General features: G+C 46.3%; 1 protein-coding gene across 2 annotated transcripts in view; it reads right to left on the bottom strand.

Annotated features, from left to right (window-relative positions):
• FOXP1 (forkhead box P1) overlaps positions 1-10485 on the bottom strand; it is a 417384-nt gene extending 406899 nt beyond the window's left edge. For both annotated transcript variants that reach the window (XM_063941041.1, XM_063941042.1), the window contains exon 1: positions 10352-10485. The gene's annotated coding sequence lies outside the window, so the exon portion shown is untranslated. The remainder of the gene's footprint in view (positions 1-10351) is intronic.
• Positions 10486-22684: the final 12199 nt, after the last annotated feature.

The raw sequence follows: 22684 nt of genomic DNA, 5'->3' as shown, positions 1-22684 counted from the left end.
GCTGAGACCGTACAGGACCCCTGGATCCTACAAGTAGTATCCCAGGGGTACAGTTTGGAATGTCGAGACGTTTCCCCTGCGCAGGCTCCTGAAGGCTGCTTTACCAAGGTCTCCCTCCGACAAGGAGGCAGTATGGGAAAAAATTCACGAGCTGTATTCCCAGCAGGTGATAATTAAATTACCCCTCCTACAACAAGAAAAGGGGTATTATTCCACACTATATTGTGGTACTGAAGCCAGAAGGCTAGGTGAGACCTATTCTAAATCTAAAAAAATTTGAACACTTACAAAGGTTCAAATCAAGATGGAGTCACTCAGAGCAGTGATAACGAACCGGGAAGAAGGGGACTATCTGGTGTCCCGAGACATCAGGGATGCTTACCTCCATGTCCCAAATTTGCCCTTATCACTAAGGGTACCTCAGGTTCGTGGTACAGAACTGTCACTATCAGTTTCAGACGCTGCCGTTTGGATTGTCTACGGTACCCCGGGTCTTTACCAAGGTAATGGCCGAAATGATGGTTCTTCTTCGAAGAAAAGGCGTCTTAATTATCCCTTACTTGGACGATCTCCTGATAAGGGCAAAGTCCAGGGAACAGTTGGAGGTCGGAGTAGCACTATCTCGGATACTGTTACAACAGCAGGGGTGGATTCTAAAGATTCCAAAATCGCAGCTGATCCCGACAACAAGTCTCCTGTGCTTAGGGATGATTCTGGACACAGTCCAGAAAAAGGTGTTTCTCCCGGAAGAGAAAGCCAGGGAGTTATCCGAACTAGTCAGGAACCTCCTAAAATCAGTGCATCATTGCACAAGGGCCATGGTAAAAAAATGGTGACTTCCTTCGAAGCAATTCCAGTCGGCAGATTTCATGCAAGAACTTTTCAGTGGGATCTGCTGGACAAATGGTCCGGATCGCATCTTCAGATGCATCAGCGGATAACCCTATATCCAAGGACAAGGGTGTCTCTCCTGTGGTGGTTACAGAGTGCTCATCTTCTAGAGGGCCGCAGATTCGGCATTCAGTTTTGGATGTTGGTGACCACGGAGGCCAGCCCGAGAGGCTGGGGAGCAGTCACACAAGGAAAAAATTTCCGGGAAGTGTGATCAAGTCTGGAGATTTTTCTCCACATAAATATAGCTAAGGGTAAATTTATAATGCTCTAAGCTTAGCAAGACCTCTGCTTCAAGGTCAGCCGGTATTGATCCAGTGGGATAAAACATCACGGCAGTCGCCCACGTAAATAGACAGGGCGGCACAAGAAGCAGGAGGGCAGTGGCAAAAACTGCAAGGACTTTTCGCTGGGCGGAAAATCATGTGATAGCACTGTCAGCAGTGTTTCATTCCGGGAATGGAAACTGGGAAGTAGACTTCCTCAGTAGGCACGACCTCCACCCGGCAGAGTGGGAACTTCATGGGGAAGTTTTCCACAAAATTGTAAACCGTTGGGAATTACCAAAGGTGGACATGATGGCGTCCCGTCTGAACAAAAAACGGGACAGGTATTGCGCCAGGTTAAGAGACCCTCAGGCAATAGCTGTGGACGTTCTGGTAACACCGTGGGTGTACCAGTCGGTGTATGTGTTCCATCCTCTGCTTTTCATACCTAAGGTACTGAGAATTATAAGACGTAGAGGAGTAAGAACTATACTCATGGCTCCGGATTGGCCAAGAAGGACTTGGTACCCGGAACTTCAAGAAATGCTCACAGAGGACTTATGGCCTCTGCCGCTAAGAAGGGACTTGTTTCAGCAAGTACCATGTCTGTTCCAAGACTTACCACAGCTGCGTTTGACGGCATGGCGGTGGAACGCCGGATCCTAAGGGAAAAGGCATTCAGGAAGAGGTCATTCCTACCCTGGTCAAAGCCAGAAAGGAGGTGACCGCACAACATTATCACCACATGTGGCGAAAATATGTTGCGTGGTGTGAGGCCAGGAAGGCCCCACGAAGAAATTTCAACTCGGTCGATTCCTGCATTTCTTGCAAACAGGAGTGTCTATGAGCCTCAAATTGGGGTCCATTAAGGTTCAAATTTCGGCCCTGTCGATTTTTCTTCCAGAAAGAAGTGGCTTCAGTTCCTGAAGTCCAGAAGTTTGTCAAGGGAGTATTGCATATACAACCCCCTTTTGTGCCTCCAGTGGCACTGTGGAATCTCAACGTAGTTCTGGGATTCCTCAAAACACATTGGTTTAAAACCAGTCAAATCTGTGGATTTGAAGCATCTCACATGAAAAGTGAACATGCTCTTGGACCTGGCCTGGACCAGGCGAGTGTCAAATTGGTGGTTTTTTTCTCAAAAAAGCCCATATCTGTTTGTCCATTCGGACAGGGCAGAGCTGCGGACTCGTCCCCAGTTCTCTCCCTAAGGTGGTGTCAGTGTTTCACCTGAACCAGCTTATTGTGGTGTCTTGCGCCTACTAGGGACTTGGAGGACTCCAAGTTGCTAGATGTGGTCAGGGCCCTGAAAATATAGGTTCCAGGACGGCTGGAGTCAGGAAAACTGACTTGCTGTTATCCTGTATGCACCCAACAAACTGGGTGCTCTTGCTTTTAAGCAGACTTTTGCTAGTTGGATGTGTAATACAATTCAGCTTGCACATTCTGTGGCAGGCCTGCCACAGCCAAAATATGTAAATGCCAATTCCACAAGGAAGGTGGGCTCATCTTGGGCGGCTGCCCGAGGGGTCTCGGCTTTACAACTTTGCCGAGCGGTTATTTAGTCAGGGGCAAACACGTTTGTAAAATCCTACAAATTTGATACCCTGGCTAAGGAGGACCTGGAGTTCTCTCATTCGGTGCTGCAGAGTCATCCGCACTCTCCCGCCCGTTTGGGAGCTTTGGTATAATCCCCATGGTCCTTTCAGGAACCCCAGCATCCACTAGGACGATAGAGAAAATAAGAATTTACTTACCGATAATTCTATTTCTCGGAGTCCGTAGTGGATGCTGGGCGCCCATCCCAAGTGCGGATTATCTGCATTACTTGTACATAGTTACAAAAATCGGGTTATTATTGTTGTGAGCCATCTTTTCAGAGGCTCCGCTGTTATCATACTGTTAACTGGGTTCAGATCACAGGTTGTACAGTGTGATTGGTGTGGCTGGTATGAGTCTTACCCGGGATTCATAAATCCTTCCTTATTGTGTACGCTCGTCCGGGCACAGTACCTAACTGAGGCTTGGAGGAGGGTCATAGGGGGAGGAGCCAGTGCACACCACCTGATCCTAAAGCTTTACTTTTTGTGCCCTGTCTCCTGCGGAGCCGCTATTCCCCATGGTCCTTTCAGGAACCCCAGCATCCACTACGGACTCCGAGAAATAGAATTATCGGTAAGTAAATTCTTATTTTTAGTTGTGACCAGTCTCCTGCGGAGCCGCTATTCCCCATGGTCCTTTCGGAGTTCCCAGCATCCACTAGGACGTTAGAGAAAATTATTTTGCATCTTATTGATTGTCTATAAAAAGGATAACATGTCCTCAAACAAAACAGGCCCCATGGGTGCGTCGGCCCACCGGGAATCTTCCCTGTAGACCCTATGGCCAATCCACCTCTGTGTAGGACTGTGCCATGTCCTGACTGCACTACTTATAAACTACAGTACATCCACTTAACTTGCCTTCAAGAATGTTTCATTGCTTCCACAAGCTGGTAAAGTGCCTACTTCTCCCTCTCAACTTTATGGGGTCAGCCACACTGAACAACACTAACATTTTCAAAATTTAGTTTTATCTAATCTACTTATAAAATATATATTACTATAAACATCTGTGCACATATAATGACCAGGGTCGTACTGTCCCGCAGGGGAACGGGAGAAACCACCGGTGGGCCCCACTGCCTGTGGCCCTCCTCCTCCTCTAGGGATCAGGTTCCAGACTCGATCCTAGTGTTATGCATTATACATACGTTACATTATACTTCACAAGAATTTGGTTTATTATACATTTACCAAGGGGCACAGAACATGTACTCTGTAATGGTTAGCCAAACCTCTGTGGTTGCTGGTCACGCTCCCACTGGAGCCTGGCCACACCCTTAAGCATGGGCCTCTACAACAGCATTCCCCCGGTGGGCCCTTAATGCCCCAGTCCGACACTGATAATGACAGTGCCTTCTACATACAACATATGGCATATTGGAAGCACCACTGTAGTTCTCCCACCTGTCTCCTCCTTCCCCGCAAGTTCCCTTCAATGGTGCAGGCAGACATACTTTAATCTCTAATCAGACAATTGCTTAAAAGGAGAGAGAGAGAGAGAGTGGGAGGGAGCAGAAGGAAATTCCAAGTACCTCTCCACATTGCCAGCTGTATGTAGTGAGGCATACCTCCCAACATGACCCTCTCCAGGAGGTACACAATGCTCTGCTTCTGGACTTTTCTCTTAATTTATAAATGCCATCACCTGCTTTGGACAGGTTAATAGGCAAGAAAGGTGTTTCACCACAGGTGATGGCAATCATAAATTAAGAGGGAAGTCCAGGAGCAGAACATTCTGTCCCTCCTGGAGAGGGTCATGTTGGGAGGTATGGTGAGGTCACTAGTCCCAACCAAGTGAGCTGTCTGCACCCTCATGGATATTGTCTCAGCCTCTGATCACCTGGCTGTGACGTGTTTTCCATAAATACGTTTAGATCACTTATAATAAGAATTTACTTACCGATAATTCTATTTCTCGGAGTCCGTAGTGGATGCTGGGGTTCCTGAAAGGACCATGGGGAATAGCGGCTCCGCAGGAGACAGGGCACAAAAAGTAAAGCTTTTAACCATGTGGTGTGTACTGGCTCCTCCCCCTATGACCCTCCTCCAAGCCTCAGTTAGGTACTGTGCCCGGACGAGCGTACACAATAAGGAAGGATCTTGAATCCCGGGTAAGACTCATACCAGCCACACCAATCACACCGTACAACTTGTGATCTAAAACCCAGTTAACAGTATGATAACAGAGGAGCCTCTGAAAGATGGCTTCCTACAACAATAACCCGATGAAGGCAACAATAACTATGTACAATTATTGCAGATAATCCGCACTTGGGATGGGCGCCCAGCATCCACTACGGACTCCGAGAAATAGAATTATCGGTAAGTAAATTCTTATTTTCTCTATCGTCCTAGTGGATGCTGGGGTTCCTGAAAGGACCATGGGGATTATACCAAAGCTCCCAAACGGGCGGGAGAGTGCGGATGACTCTGCAACACCGAATGAGTGAACTCCAGGTCCTCTTTTGCCAGGGTATCAAATTTGTAGAATTTTACAAACGTGTTCTCCCCCGACCACGTAGCTGCTCGGCAGAGTTGTAATGCCGAGACCCCTCGGGCAGCCGCCCAAGATGAGCCCACCTTCCTTGTGGAATGGGCCTTAACAGATTTAGGCTGTGGCAGGCCTGCCACAGAATGTGCAAGTTGAATTGTGCTACAAATCCAACGAGCAATCGACTGCTTAGAAGCAGGAGCACCCAGCTTGTTGGGTGCATACAGTATAAACAGCGAGTCAGATTTTCTGACTCCAGCCGTCCTTGAAATGTATATTTTTAAAGCTCTAACAACGTCCAACAACTTGGAGTCCTCCAAGTCGCTTGTAGCCGCAGGCACTACAATAGGCTGGTTCAGGTGAAACGCTGATACCACCTTAGGGAGAAAATGCGGACGCGTCCGCAGTTCTGCCCTATCCGAATGGAAAATTAGATATGGGCTTTTGTAAGATAAAGCCGCCAGTTCTGACACTCTCCTGGCTGAAGCCAGGGCTAGTAGCATGGACACTTTCCATGTGAGATATTTCAAATCCACCTTTTTTAGTGGTTCAAACCAATGGGATTTGAGGAAATCCAAAACTACGTTTAGATCCCACGGTGCCACCGGAGGCACTACAGGGGGCTGTATACGCAGTACACCCTTAACAAAAGTCTGGACCTCAGGAACTGAGGCCAATTCTTTTTGGAAGAATATTGACAGGGCCGAAATTTGAACCTTAATAGATCCCAACTTGAGACCCATAGACAATCCTGATTGCAGGAAATGCAGGAATCGACCCAATTGAAATTCCTCCGTCGGAGCACTCCGATCCTCGCACCACGCAACATATTTTCGCCAAATGCGGTGATAATGTTTCGCGGTTACTTCCTTCCTTGCTTTAATCAAAGTAGGAATGACTTCTTCCGGAATGCCTTTTCCCTTTAGGATCCGGCGTTCAACCGCCATGCCGTCAAACGCAGCCGCGGTAAGTCTTGAAACAGACAGGGACCTTGCTGAAGCAGGTCCCTTCTCAGAGGTAGAGGCCACGGATCGACCGTGATCATCTCTTGAAGTTCCGGGTACCAAGTCCTTCTTGGCCAATCCGGAGCCACTAGTATCGTTCTTACTCCTCTTTTCCTTATAATTCTCAATACCTTTGGTATGAGAGGCAGAGGAGGAAACACATACACCGACTGGTACACCCAAGGCGTTACCAGCGCGTCCACAGCTATTGCCTGCGGGTCTCTTGACCTGGCGCAATACCTGTCCAGTTTTTTGTTGAGGCGAGACGCCATCATGTCCACCATTGGTCTTTCCCAACGGGTTACAAGCATGTGGAAAACTTCTGGATGAAGTCCCCACTCTCCCGGGTGAAGGTCGTGTCTGCTGAGGAAATCTGCTTCCCAGTTGTCCACTCCCGGGATGAACACTGCTGACAGTGCCATCACATGATTCTCCGCCCAGCGAAGAATCCTCGCAGCTTCTGCCATTGCACTCCTGCTTCTTGTACCGCCCTGTCTGTTTACATGGGCGACTGCCGTGATATTGTCCGACTGGATCAACACCGGTTTTCCTAGAAGCAGAGGTTCTGCCAGACTTAGAGCATTGTAGATTGCTCTTAGTTCCAGAATGTTTATGTGAAGAGACATCTCCAGGCTCGACCACACGCCCTGGAAGTTCCTTCCTTGTGTGACTGCTCCCCAGCCTCTCAGGCTGGCGTCCGTGGTCACCAGGATCCAATCCTGTATGCCGAATCTGCGGCCCTCCAATAGATGAGCGCTCTGCAACCACCACAGAAGAGATACCCTTGTCCTTGGAGACAGGGTTATCCGCCGGTGCATCTGAAGATGCGACCCTGACCATTTGTCGAGCAGATCCCTCTGGAAAATTCTTGCGTGGAATCTGCCGAATGGAATTGCTTCGTAAGAAGCCACCATTTTTCCCAGGACTCTTGTGCATTGATGTACAGACACCTTTCCTGGCTTTAGGAGGTTCCTGACAAGTTCGGATAACTCCTTGGCTTTTTCCTCCGGGAGAAATACCTTTTTCTGAACCGTGTCCAGAATCATCCCTAGGAACAGCAGACGTGTTGTCGGAATTAACTGGGATTTTGGAATATTCAAAATCCACCCGTGCTGTTTTAGCACTTCTTGAGACAGTGCTACTCCCATCTCTAGCTGTTCTCTTGACCTTGCCCTTATCAGGAGATCGTCCAAGTATGGGATAATTAACACGCCCTTTCTTCGAAGAAGAATCATCATCTCGGCCATTACTTTGGTAAAGACCCGAGGTGCCGTGGACAATCCAAACGGCAGCGTCTGAAACTGATAGTGACAGTTTTGTACGACGAACCTGAGGTACCCCTGGTGTGAGGGGTAAATTGGGACGTGGAGATACGCATCCTTGATGTCCAAGGATACCATAAAGTCCCCTTCTTCCAGGTTCGCTATCACCGCTCTGAGTGACTCCATCTTGAACTTGAACTTTTTTATGTACAGGTTCAGGGATTTCAGATTTAGAATAGGTCTTACCGAGCCGTCCGGCTTCGGTACCACAAATAGAGTGGAATAATACCCCTTTCCCTGTTGTAAAAGGGGTACTTTGACTATCACCTGCTGAGAGTACAGCTTGTGAATGGCTTCCAAGACCGTCACCCTGTCGGAGGGGGACGTTGGTAAAGCAGACTTCAGGAAACGGCGAGGTGGAGACGTCTCTAGTTCTAACCTGTACCCCTGAGATATTATCTGCAGGATCCAGGGATCTACCTGCGAGTGAGCCCACTGCGCGCTGAAATTCTTGAGACGACCCCCCACCGCCCCCGAGTCCGCTTGAGAAGCCCCAGCGTCATGCTGAGGCTTTTGTAGAAGCGGGGGAGGGCTTCTGTTCCTGGGAAGGAGCTGCCTGTTGCTGTCTCTTCCCCTTTCCTCTGCCTCGTGGCAGATATGAATATCCCTTTGCTCTCTTGTTTTTAAAGGAACGAAAGGGCTGCGGTTGAAAAGTCGGTGTCTTTTTCTGTTGGGGAGTGACTTGAGGTAAAAAGGTGGATTTCCCGGCTGTAGCCGTGGCCACCAAATCCGATAGACCGACTCCAAATAACTCCTCCCCTTTATACGGCAAAACTTCCATATGGCGTTTTGAGTCCGCATCGCCTGACCACTGTCGCGTCCATAAACTTCTTCTGGCCGAAATGGACATAGCACTTACCCGTGATGCCAGCGTGCAGATATCCCTCTGTGCATCACGCATATAAAGAAATGCATCCTTTATTTGCTCCAAAGACAGTAAAACATTGTCCCTATCCAGGGTATCAATATTTTCAATCAGGGACTCTGACCAAGCTACTCCAGCACTGCACATCCAGGCTGTCGCTATAGCTGGTCGTAGTATAACACCTGTATGTGTGTATATACTTTTTTGGATATTTTCCATCCTCCTATCTGCTGGATCTTTAAGTGCGGCCGTCTCAGGAGAGGGTAACGCCACTTGTTTTGATAAGCGTGTGAGCGCCTTGTCCACCCTAGGAGGTGTTTCCCAGCGCGCCCTAACCTCTGGCGGGAAAGGGTATAAAGCCAATAACTTCTTTGAAATTAGCATTTTTTTTTTATCGGGGGCAACCCACGCTTCATCACACACCTCATTTAATTCTTCTGATTCAGGAAAAACTATAGGTAGTTTTTTCACACCCCACATAATACCCTGTTTAGTGGTACCTGTAGTATCAGCTATATGTAACGCCTCCTTCATTGCCAAAATCATATAACGTGTGGCCCTACTGGAAAATACGGTTGATTCGTCACCGTCACCACTGGAATCAGTGCCTGTGTCTGGGTCTGTGTCGACCGACTGAGGCAAAGGGCGTTTTACAGCCCCTGACTGTGTTTGAGGCGCCTGGACAGGCACTAATTGATTGTCCGGCCGTCTCATGTCGTCAAACGACTGCTTTAGCGTGTTGACACTATCCCGTAATTCCATAAATAAAGGCATCCATTCTGGTGTCGACCCCCTAGGAGGTGACATCCCCATATTTGGCAATTGCTCCGCCTCCACACCAATATCGTCCTCATACATGTCGACACACGCGTACCGACACACAGCAGACACACAGGGAATGCTCTAAACGAAGACAGGACCCCACTAGCCCTTTGGGGAGACAGAGGGAGAGTCTGCCAGCACACACCAAAAGCGCTATATATGACAGGGATAGCCTTATAATAAGTGCTCCCTATATAGCTGCTTTAAATATATATAATGCCACAATTTTGCCCCCCCTCTCTTGTTTTACCCTGTTTCTGTAGTGCAGTGCAGGGGAGAGACTGGGAGCCTTCCTGACCAGCGGAGCTGTGAGAGGAAAATGGTGCCGTGTGCTGAGGAGATAGGCCCCGCCCCTTCTTCGGCGGGCTCGTCTCCCGCTCTTCAATGGATTCAGGCAGGGGTTAAATATCTCCATATAGCCCCCGGAGGCTATATGTGAGGTATTTTATGCCTAAAAAAGGTTTCTCATTGCTGCCCAGGGCGCCCCCCCCCCAGCGCCCTGCACCCTCAGTGACTGCCGTGTGAAGTGTGCTGGGAGCAATGGCGCACAGCTGCAGTGCTGTGCGCTACCTTAAGAAGACTGAGGAGTCTTCTGCCGCCGATTCTGGACCATCTTCTGTCTTCAGCATCTGCAAGGGGGCCGGCGGCGCGGCTCCGGTGACCCATCCAGGCTGTACCTGTGATCGTCCCTCTGGAGCTTGATGTCCAGTAGCCAAGAAGCCAATCCATCCTGCACGCAGGTGAGTTGACTCCTTCTCCCCTAAGTCCCTCGCTGCAGTGATCCTGTTGCCAGCAGGAATCACTGTAAAATAAAAAACCTAGCTAAACTTTTTCTAAGCAGCTCTTTAGGAGAGCCACCTAGATTGCACCCTTCTCGGCCGGGCACAAAAACCTAACTGAGGCTTGGAGGAGGGTCATAGGGGGAGGAGCCAGTACACACCACATGGTTAAAAGCTTTACTTTTTGTGCCCTGTCTCCTGCGGAGCCGCTATTCCCCATGGTCCTTTCAGGAACCCCAGCATCCACTAGGACGATAGAGAAATCTTTATATCCTCAAGCACCACTTCATTGGTCTAAAGCCTCTACCTGGTAGCTTTGGTTTTCAAGACGCAGGAAACCCCTTTGGTCTGTTTAATGGCTGCTTCTTCTGCGATCACAGCACCATGCTATCCACGACAGTCCGTTACCATGACCAGTAGCAGGAGGAGTCCATCAGCATCAACACTGTATAATAAAAGACATAAAACAGTATAAGAGGCACGTATATATAGAGTTGAGTTCAAGAATGTAAAAAAAAAACCTGTGTATATCCTAATAGCAACCCCTAATCGGCATCCGGATATCCACGCTGGAATCCTGACACCCAACCACTGTTAAATAATGGTCAGCAAACTCTGGTGCATCTTAATGCAAAAGCACCCATGTCTTACCTTTCCAACAAACATCAATAAAAATTGTCCGTAAAAGGGGAAGCAATACAGGTAGGCTATTCAATGTTTGGAGAGAGACAAAGTACCAACCAATTAGCCCTCATTGTTTTACGTCCCCCCCAAAAAAAAAAAAAATTAATGCGAAAACACACAGGATCTGCAAAAATCCGGGGAGATGTGTTTTTGCGGCCACGATCGGGAATGAAAATTCATGCTTACCACGGATTTGGTCGATGAGTGACAGTTTTGTGGTCAATTTTTTTAATCAATGGAACCTTCTTTTAATTGTCAGCCGTAAAATGTCAATTTATTTGAATAAAGAAAGAATATTTACTATAAATGGAGTCTCCACTTTTATTAATAGTTCTATTTTTCCTGCCTTCACTGCACATTTTATAGAGGGCTGTAATATAACTAAAGAGCTTTTCTCCTTATTTGTTTTCAGATAATACTTTTGTTTGCAATACAAAACTCCTTACAGTAAACACGTATAAATCTAACACGTTCCTTCATGTCAAAAAGTTCCCCATAAGGACCCCGCCCTTCTCTTCCACGTACACAAACAACAATGCATTGTTCCCAAGACCTTCTGACTGCTCCTGTTCTCCAGATCATAAACTCAACAAACATGCTAATCTATAATGCAGGATACAGAGAACACTAATCGCTCTCAGTATCACACAGCTCCAATAGCTTAGAAAGACGCCCACCGGTAAGGAGGAACAGGCCAGCAGGCCTGCTTACCTGAGCAGTACAGGCCACCTGGGATGGGGGTGACTAGTAGCCTCCACCGGAGCATCCAATCCCACCTTGAAGACCAGCGTAATAATGCCTGCACATCCAGAAAAAGCTCCTGGGAAGCTGACCTGTCAATCATCTACTGAAGTCAAGACATTATGACTGACAGCTTGATTATAAAAAGGTTCTGCGTCAACTGCGTCTTTGTACAGCTATATTTAGATAGGTGGATAGACAGAGGGACAGATCAATGGTAGGCATAAAGCTAATCGCGCACATGCCATGCTACAGCAGGACAAGAAATCTGCTTCTCCACCTACAGTGGGGCTACAAAAACAGCATGCCGCCTGCTGCAACCTGTGGTCATAGGATGCATTCTTTTATTTTAAAGCTACGTAAATCATAACGGGATACATATAATATCCGAGCACATGGGAAGCTGGCGGTCATATGACCAATACCGGCAACCCTAAGCAGAGAATCCCGACAGTGGTCAGGTAAGGAATCTAAACCTAACCCTTCCATGTCTGCAGCCTAACCCTCCCCGGAGATGCCTAACCCCCCCCCCCCCCCACAGCCTAACCCTAACCCTTCCCCCGCAGCCTAACCCTAACCAACCCCCCCACAGACTAACCCTAACCCTCTCTGCCCCACAGCCTAACCCTAACCCTCCCCCCGCAGCCTAAACCTTAGACCCCCCCCCCCTTCGGCTTACCCAGGAGAAGTCCCGGTAGAGCCCGATCGGGATTCCGGCATTTGGGATCCAGACGCCAGCATTTGGATCCATGTCAAGAAGCCGGCGTTGGCATTCCAGGCAGTATCGGGATTCCGGTGTCGGCATTCCGACTGCAGGGATGCCGAACGCCAGTATCCTGAACGGATCCCATCATAACATATCTTCTAATGTACTTTTTCTTGGCGTCCAGCATCTTCATTTACCATACCCATCGAGTCACACCAATCTCTCCATTACTTTGATTGGCTACTGCATCTCCAATCGATAACATAGTCACTTGTTAGTATTACCTGCACTATTTTGCCAGTTTAAACTAAATGTTCCTGGCATTGGGCGAGGGGGGCAGTATATGAAAACTGTACAGAATCTATTTCCTGGGCACCAGCTTATGCCATCACCACACACTCTCTTCCATACTTACAGGTCTATTCATAAAGCAGTGGGCAACTTCTCCACTGGCTCACTTCTCCACTCTTTTCACTGCTTCATGAATAGATCCCTGTATATCAAACGGTCACCTTATTAGACAGACCATCCCATTTAAGTGTACATTTGCACAGGACCCAATCAGCAGTTAGCGTTTGTCTAGGTTTAGGTGGCCAATAAAAATGAAGTGTCTGGTTTATTGGCCCAATAAATTTTGATTCTAGTAGAAGAATATATGAATGTCACAGGACATGTGATGATCATTTCCATAGGTTAAGAAGATTGCTGTTGATGAGTTGCCCCTTTTAGTGCCTGCAAGATACCATATACAAAAAAATGTTCCATACCACAAGGCAACGAAAGTCAGTGCTAAATGCTGCGGCCTCCTTACTCAGCAGATCCCAATCGTAAGTCAGCATTGATGAGAGCAGATGACACAAGCTATTTTTAGTGGAGATCCACCACCACAATGGTAAATGTTGGTGTTAGCATAGATCGCTATCCCTGTGCTGTACTTTCCACACTATGCTCAGAGGGAAGGTCATCAAGAGGAAGCAGTTTGCTATAAACTAGAAGCAACCAAGCACATATTGTGTTCCTGTGGATGGGCCTTATGGGTTCCAATATATAGGGCAACTGTGTCTAGGTCAACAGCCAATAAATACAGACGGGTCCACAGTTATCTTGAGTAGTTTTCTGTGCCTAGTCACAACATGATTTATTAGCATAAACCCTTCATCTATTGTTCTCAGCTGCAATACAATACAGAGAACAATAGAGAAGGGGATTAAGTCATTACAGCAGGGGATTAAGTCCGACTGGCCAGTCTCAGTTAATCCTATTAAAGGTCAAGATAAATGTGGACCCATCTGTAGGTTGACTCCATATGGTCGACATGCATCAAGTTGACAGGTAAAATGTAGACAGTGCTTAAGGACGATAGGTAGAAACAGGTTGACATGACAATTGCCGATGCAAGTTATGAGGGTATTTTTTATGTTTTCCCAACTTTTGCTTGATATATGATCACATGGACTACGATTGGGAATAGTAACCTGTGACGAGCGCATCGGTAGCAGAGAGACACTTTGACCGAAGCATGGTGAGTAAAGTGAGCCCGCAAATGTAAGAAAAACAAAACTTTTGTCAACCTTTTTTGTGTAGACTATTGCTGTATCGACCTTTTGACCCTGTCAACCTTACCCCACTGCCTACCTTTTACCTGTTGACCTTTTGACCCTGTGAACGGTATGGGATCGACCTAATGACTGTCTTGGCCTAATAGCTGCATGCATGGGCACAAAGAGTCGGGGAGGGGGGATTCTCTTGGCGGTCTTTGCTGCGTGCTTAAAAAAAAAAAAAAAAGAACACAATAATTTTCTCATAATTAGCCTGCTAGGTGGCACGGTGTTTTTTGGAAGGTAGATTATTTTAATAAGAATAAAAGCTCAACCTGCACCCAAATGCATGACAAATATCTTGACAATTTTTACAAAAAAAAAAGTTATTCTAACTTGCTTATGCCCATTTTTTATTTTATTTTTTTACTAAACATTTCTAACATACTGAAAATAAATACTACATAAATATAGTCATCAGCTCATAAGACGGGTTTGGCGCTCCACACCAATCCTCTGCAATTTTCTTTGTGATTTACCATTTATGTTTAATCTCTCCAAACTCAGAAATGTTTAAATATTTGTTATTTTTGTTCTGAAAAAAAAAAAAAAAAAAAACCCAACATAAATCATAAAAGAAATATTTAAACAGAAAAAAAAAAGGTCATCTTTTTGAAACATGATACTGGATCAAAAAGGTAAATCCAAAAACCTTTGGCGCTGGCTACAACGTATCAACAACTCTCTTTTTTTCCGTGGCTTATGTGTGACTGTTTAGCTAACAGAAGTAGCAGCCTCTTGTCTTGTTCCAGCTGTCTGCTGGTAGTTAGGGTCTGTCCCGAAATCGTTTCCTAATAGCAGTCAAACTTCTCAAATTATAGAAATAGTCTGTATGTCATCTGGTAAAAATGCATGGCTAATTCTCACCAAAAAGCTGGAGAGCACAAATGAATAGGGGTAGAATGATCTTTGGGTGAAAACAAATGTTTTAGGGCTCATTCACACCGATTCTCCATGGTATCATACGTCTGACTGCAAAACAAACACAGTCGTATAACTACAAGTGAGTGGTGCCATGCCAATCCATTCCATTTTACATGCATCATTGAAGAACCCAACACACCCTATTACTCATGCATTAATGCATGCCATCCCATCAGTACAAATGGTTGTGGGGCTGATGCATAAATAAAATTAATAAAAAAAATTTAAAAATAAAAGTACCCAAACAAAAATACCCACAAAACTGGGACGGCCCGAAGTGACGGTCACGTGACCACCAGTACCTGAAAGACGCGCTGGAGATGCTGCAGCCATTACGACCAGGTAAGTGACCCTCCCCAGGGACCTTAGGCCCACATTCTATCATGTTGACATGTCTCTGTGTATACGTGATGCATCCTGGCCATGTAGATATTCTCAAGTCGGCGCCTGACTGTCGACCTAACCCATACTGGAAAAAGCATGAAAAGCACAATACAAATTGGCCACCAAAACACGTCTAGAGTGTATGTTTGGTTTGTATGCATTTTCTCAGCGCAATAATGTACAGCACATGAAACATAATGCACGTGCAGTCACCAATAGCAATCTGGTGCTAAATACTGACGACGAGTGAAAGTGATTCATTAATTTGAAAGATCGAAGTAAAAACATTTTTAAAAGATTTTTTAAAAAGTGTTAGTACTGCAGATGACCCAGTCTTGGGATATTAAAAGATTTAAAGGGAAATTATTATAAAGGGGATCTGTTGTCCAAAATGTTCTCTATCACTTTGGGCCTAATTTAGACCTGATCGCAGCAGCAAAAGCTTTCTCTAATGGGCAAAACCTTGTGCACTGCAGGTGGGGCAGATGTAACATGTGCAGAGAGAGTTAGATTTGGGTGGGTTATTTTGTTTCTGTGCAGGGTAAATACTGGCTGCTTTATTTTTATACTGCAATTTAGATTTCCGTTTGAACGCACCCCTCCCAAATCTAACTCTCTCTGCACATGTTACATCTGCCCCCCCTGCAGTGCACATGGTTTTGCCCATTAGCGAACAAATTTGCTGCTGTGATCAGGTCTGAATTAGGTCCTATGCCAATTTCACAATGATTGTAAACTGTAGAAATGAGGTGACCAAGCAGATGTAACATTCCTTTTGAGAGTTGAAGTTTACAATCAGTTCGAATTGTACCCTGGGGCCTCAATTTTCCGACTCTGCCACAGACAGTTATATACTGGAATGAGAAGGGTCACGCAGCAGCACAGAGTATATCAGGAAACGAGTGATGTGTTAGTGAGGACAGGGCTGCATGCAGCAGGGCAGTTTACATGATGTGAGGAGGGGAATGGAGGTAGCAGGAAGCCACAGACTGGGAGTTATATAGTGGTAGGAAAGAGGTCCCCAACAGTACAGAGTATATCAGGAGATGAGTGATGTGTCAGTGAGGACAGAGCTGCACATGACGGGGCAGTGACATGATGTGAGGAGGGGGATGGAGGCAGCAGGAAGCCACAGACTGGGAGTTATATAGTGGCAGAAGCAGGGTCACCAGCAGAGAAGAGTTGTGATGTTAGGCCAGGGCCGGTTCTGGGGCTTTGCGCGCCCCGGGCGGCAGTGGGGGGCGTGGCTTCGTGCAGGGGGCGTGGTCATTTACGCCCCCTGTACATACTGAAATGTGCTGCCCGCTGCCGCTGCCCGCTGTGAAGCCCTTCGTGGAGAGGTCCTTTAATGGCGGTGCGCGATGACGTCATCGCGCACCGCACAGCAAAGGTCCTCTCCACGAAGGGAAACTAGACGCGTAGCGTCTAGTTCCCTTCGTGGAGAGGACCTTTGCTGTGCGGTGCGCGATGACGTCATCGCACACCGCACAGTAAAGGACCTCTCTACGAAGGGAAACTCTAGTTTCCCTTCACAGCTGCCAGGGGCAGCGGGGGGCACAGCAGCAGCGGATCTTGCCCTGGTGCGGCGCCCTCCGGATGGCGCCGGCGCCCTCCGGAAGGCGGCGCCCCGGGCAAAAGTCCTGCTTGCCCGTGGCAAGATCCGCTACTGTGTTAGGCTCTGGTAACACTAAAACAGTGTCTGCATGAATCAATATTGCACGTTAAAACATATGGATTTGATATGCATTTACAAAACGTTTGAATTTTTTTTAAATACATCTGTGACACAAAAGGAAAGTCCTATGTCAAAAGTAAATATATACGCTTCTAAACTGTTTCTCATTGCATTTATAGTGTGCTCCCATTAAGGTGAATGTAAAGCTGGCCATACACTTATGCGGATTCTCGGAAGTCACATACGATCACCCTCGAGCCACCCAGGAGCTTCCCGGCAGCACAATCACATATAGGAGGTCATTCCGACCCGATCGCACGCTGCGCTTCGTCGCAGCAGTGCGATTGGGTTGGAACTGCGCATGCGTTGCGGCCGCATTGCGCAGGCACGTTGTTGCCCAGAGCCGCCACTAGCAGAGAAAGCAGTCACAGCGGCGACCGCAAGAAGATTGACAGGAGGAAGGCGTTCCGGGGTGTCAACTCACTGTTTTCTGGGAGTGGTTTGGCGAACGCAGGTGTATCCAGGCATTTGGAGGGCGGATGTCTGACGTCAATTCCGGGACCTGCATCGCTGTATTCATCGCACAAAACTTTTTTGGGCATAGCAGGGCTGCACAAGCGATCGCAGCCCTGTTATGCAGAAATACACTCCCCCATAGGCGGCGTCAAGTTGATCACACGAGCAGCAAAAAGTTGCAGCTTGCTATCAACTCAGAATGATCCCCATAATACGTTGTATGCAGTCCTTTTGCATACGATGTATCGCATGTGACCCCTGCCAAGGTTGCCGGAACGATATATCTATAGTGCAGTACTTCCGATCTAGGGTCTCCGATCCGATGCTCACGGGACTGCGCATCGGATCGGAGGTAAAACACATGCGATTTGCCAGTTTTCATCTGATTTATAGGGCCGACACGTCGGAATCGGATGAAATCGGGCAAAATCGCACTACTGGATGGGCACCTTAAGTTTTCAGTTGCATTGACAAGCATCATACGCAGTGAAATTGATCACAAAGTTTTAGGACAATGCACTGCAGTGTAATGCGCGCTAGACATACGTAAATATGCAAAGATGGGCGGTCTAATGGGTGTGATAGGAAATGCCAGCGGTCGGGATGCCGGCAGTCACATGACCGACCACGGCATCCTGACATTTAGAATGCCCACAGGGGACGGCATAATTAATTTCCCCCTCCCCTAGCCCGCATTGGGTGGCAGCTAGAACTAAGATAGCGGGGGGTGGGGCTACGGCTAATCACAGGGGTTGGCGGTTAGGGCTAAGACTCGAAGTGGACACACGCTATGGCTGTAACACCCCCCCCCCCCCCCCCTGTAGTGCCTAACCCTAATCCCCCTCCCCCCTCGGCTCTAGCTCTAACTGTTCCCCCAATACTTACTTTCAGGATGTCATTGGTCGGGGGTTCCGGAGCTGGGAATCAAAACCTACACAATTAGGAGTGAACTCGATAGAACTTCTAAGGAAAAGGGAGGGGCTTTCCCTTCCCCCCTCTCCTTATCAGGCGCTCCCTGGTAGAAAGGTAGTTACATTTTCCTCTCTGCTTTTACTACGCTGAATTCTAGTTGTAGTTCACACAGAACTCTCCTGGAACATACGCCCCTGCAGCACTTCACAGGTTCTCCTGCAAGTGAATGCATTATATTAAAAGGGAAACTGCGATAAAAGGGAATACTTTTCTTTCTTTAACATTTTTTTTTCCTTTTTGTCGGGTTTAGGGTTATGCTATCTAAAAGTGCTGTATGTCTATTGTGGGGAAAAGAACGGACATAAAGTTATAAACCGTAGATGCTAATACAGATTAATTGGGGAGCTAACATCATATCGGTACCTAACAAATATGAAATCTTCTTCTTTGTGCATTTATGATTGTTCCAAGGACCTGTATCAATGGGGCCATTTCCACTCAGATGAATTTGCAGGCAGATTTCAGAGTCATTGATACAACTGGATGCTGTCAACATTATCCTGACACATGGTGAATATTGTAAAGTACTGTATTTTCGCAACCGTATTTTTTTTCTTACAAAATGGCCAAAAAAAAAGGAGTTTCTCAATGGAAGAGAAAACCCCATAACAGAAGTGACTAAATAATTTTAGAGGGATTTTCTATCACTGGGGCGGAATGCCCTTGATAGCTGCATAATAAACAGATGATAGACATGCAAGATTAGTACGAGTGCTGACTGTGCGTCACGTATGAGTGACTGGTCACATGACTGCAAAGTCACGGACGCAACTGCCCCGCCAGCAAGTGCCATTCAGGAACTGTGACAGCAGTTGCTGTGTGGCATCAGTGGTGTTAGTAATTATGATGGACAGCTGCTTGTTCCTCTGCATGATATTGATCAGGACTGGACTAATCTATCTAAACGTAGGATCAATAAATATGATCATTAAAAAGAATAAAAAGGGACACGTCAGCAAATATGCTGTAGATGTCCCACTACCTAAAATAATTAACACGCCAGTCCCGATTACACCCTCCTGTCTCACTATGGGGGAGATGCACCAAAACTTCTAAAGAGGACAAATGGTGACATTGCCCATAGGAAAACTGATTCTAACTACCATTTATCTAGCACATTCTATAAATGATAGGTCGAATCTGATTGGTTGCTACCGGCAACTTCACCACTTGTTCTCTTTAAAAGGGTTGATAACTCAATGTGGCCCAGTATCACTGTAGATCCGCAACAACCCTCCAGCTGTTGTAGAACTACACATCTCAGCATGCCCCGCTACAGTTCCGCTATTAGGGTCAGCTACAACTGTGGCCGTGCATGCTGGGATCTGTAGTTCCCAACCAGCTGGAGGGCCGCATGATGAGCACCCCTTACATAATACATATTACACACATACTGTATATTACTGTATTATCACACTATGGGCCAGATGTACTAAGCTTGAAAAGTGATAAATATCACTGTGATAAAGTACCAGCCAATCAGCTCCTAACTGTCATTTTTCAAACACAGCCTGTGACATGGCAGTTAGGAGCTGATTGGCTGGTACTTTATCACAGTGATATTTATCACTTTTCAGGCTTAGTACATCTCCCCCAGTAATACTTACTGTAACAACGGAGACTACTGTAACAACTACAGTGTAGCATGCAGGGAGATTAGGGAGACGCAGAGAGGCAGCAGCTGGGGCCCTTTATTCCACCGTTTGCCCAAACACAGTATCAGAGTTTGTCTACAGAAGAGCTAGTTACAAAGTAGAAGCAGATCATTCAGATGCTTTATTGGCCAAATAGATGGAAGATTTTATTAGACCGGCCCTTATTTTGTAATGGAGTGACTTTGTGACCCACTGCTTGTCTCATTCCCGGCTATTAATCAAACGGCTAAGAGCTCATTTTCCTTTAAAATGCTAAAATACTGCTGTAACGGCGCCAAGATAATGGAAAATGCTTCAGCGATTGTATAATTTCGTACAATGCTGTATCTTTATAGGAACAATGGCCAGGATGCCAAGGTATTAGAAACCTGGAAGTTTGCTGTATTGAAAAGTCAAATGTAAATGTTTCTCTAGGATCTGTGGCTGGCCACAACGGGCCGCTCTGTTTGTTGGCCTCCAGGAGTTGGATCAAATAAATACAGAGAGCTTACTAAGATTAACGCGACAATAACGTTTAGCAACAAACAGCCAGAAAAGGGAGTCTTAATATGAGCATGTGGGGAGGGATCTGTTTAGACAAAGTTACACTGCATTAATCACAGAGGATCACCTCTGGTTCTGCGCTTAACCCCTTCACTGCCATGCAATACTACAATAGGATGTCCCACACTCTGGAAGTTAGTTGTTACTACCGTACAGCTCTAAGCATCAGACTGACCCTTGGAACATACTGGGGGGGGAGGGGGGGGCAGATTCACTTAGCCGCAAACTGGGTTGCGTGACTTTTGAATGCGGGTGAAGCCTGTAACTGCGATTTTCTGTAATTAGAATTCCTCGTTAAGGTAACCTGTGTTTCAATGAGAATGAATGCAGATTTTAGATCGCGCCTTCGGAGTAGGGCAAAAATAGGGATAATCCTTATTTTATTGTAAACATGTCAGTACACACATAGGGGTCAGGTCAGAAGTGCGCTTGCGCCGGCGCCACAGTGTGCAGGGTGTCCCTCCGCATGTCAGTGTGGATGATCGTGGCTGTGCTAAATTTAGCACATCTGCAATCAGGTCTGAATCCCCCCCCCACAGTGCAGTACTCCTGATAATAATGTATGTAGAGGTTTTTAAATAATAAATTACGGGCAATAAATATACACACAAGTGTTCATGTAAATTTCTCAACAAAGTAGAAAAATGGGTAAAATGATGTGGCACGTGTATGTAAAGGTGTAAATAATGTGGGTATGTATGTTGAGTTAAATAATGTGGGACATATATGTAGACATATAAAGGATGTAAATGACACTGTACATATATGTACATGTAAAAATGATGTGGAGCATGTATGTAGATGTGTAAATAGTGTGGGACATGTATGTAGACATGTAAATGATCTGGGACATGTATGTAGAGTTGTAAATGGTGTGGGACATGTATGTAGAGGTACAGTATAATTAATGTAGGACATGTTTACAGAGGTGTAAATGATGTGGGACATGTATGTAGATGTGTAAATGATGTGGGACATGTATGTAGAGGTGTAAATGATGTGGGACATGTATGTAGAGGTGTAAATGATGTGGGACATGTATGTAGAGGTGTAAATGATGTGGGACATGTATGCAGAGGTGTAAATGATGTGGGACATGTATGCAGATGTGTAAATGATGTGGGACATGTATGCAGAGGTGTAAATGATGTGGGACATGTATGCAGATGTGTAAATGATGTGGGACATGTATGCAGAGGTGTAAATGATGTGGGACATGTATGTAGAGGTGTAAATGATGTGGGACATGTATGCAGATGTGTAAATGATGTGTGACATGTATGCAGATGTGTAAATGATGTGGGACATGTATGCAGATGTGTAAATGATGTGGGACATGTATGCAGATGTGTAAATGATGTGGGACATGTATGCAGAGGTGTAAATGATGTGGGACATGTATGCAGATGTGTAAATGATGTGGGACATGTATGCAGATGTGTAAATGATGTGGGACATGTATGCAGATGTGTAAATGATGTGGGACATGTATGCAGATGTGTAAATGATGTGGGACATGTATGCAGAGGTGTAAATGATGTGGGACATGCAGTGTCGGACTGGGGCATAAAGGGCCCACCGGGGAAATGCAGTGGTAGGGGCCCATGTTTAGGGGTGTGGTCAGTCTCCAGAGGGGGTGTGGTCAGCCACCACATTGGTTTGCCTAAGCATTAGAGAATGAATGGTCTGGGCCCCTTGATAAATATATATAGTAAATACTGCTAGTGCATGCATGATAACGTACCAGATTAAAAACAGCAATGCACTGTAGAAAATACACCATAGTTATGTGCAGTATAAGGTAACATATGTATCATTTAATTGCACAGTCTGGGACCTGATCCCTAAAGGAGGAGGTGGGGCCCACCGGTGGTTTCCCCTGTGGGCCAGTCCAACTCTGTGGACATGTATGTAGATGTGTAAATGATGTGGGACATGTATGTAGAGGTGTAAATGATGTGTACATATATGTAGATGTGTAAATGATATGGGGCATGTATGTAGAGGTGTAACTGATGTGGGACATGTATGTAGATGTGTAAATGATGTGGGACATGTATGTAGATGTGTAAATGATATTGGTCATGTCAGTAGAGGTGTAAATGATGTGGGACATGTATGTAGATGTGTAAATGATATTGGTCATGTCAGTAGAGGTGTAAATGATGTGGGACATGTATGTAGAGGTGTAAATGATGTGGGACATGTATACAGATGTGTAAATGATGTGGGACATGTATGT

The sequence above is a fragment of the Pseudophryne corroboree genome, chromosome 9 (genome assembly GCF_028390025.1).
Source record: "Pseudophryne corroboree isolate aPseCor3 chromosome 9, aPseCor3.hap2, whole genome shotgun sequence".
In the NCBI taxonomy this organism is placed as follows: domain Eukaryota; kingdom Metazoa; phylum Chordata; class Amphibia; order Anura; family Myobatrachidae; genus Pseudophryne; species Pseudophryne corroboree.
Note: the sequence above shows the minus strand (reverse complement) of the source record. Positions and strands in the feature narration are given on the sequence as shown.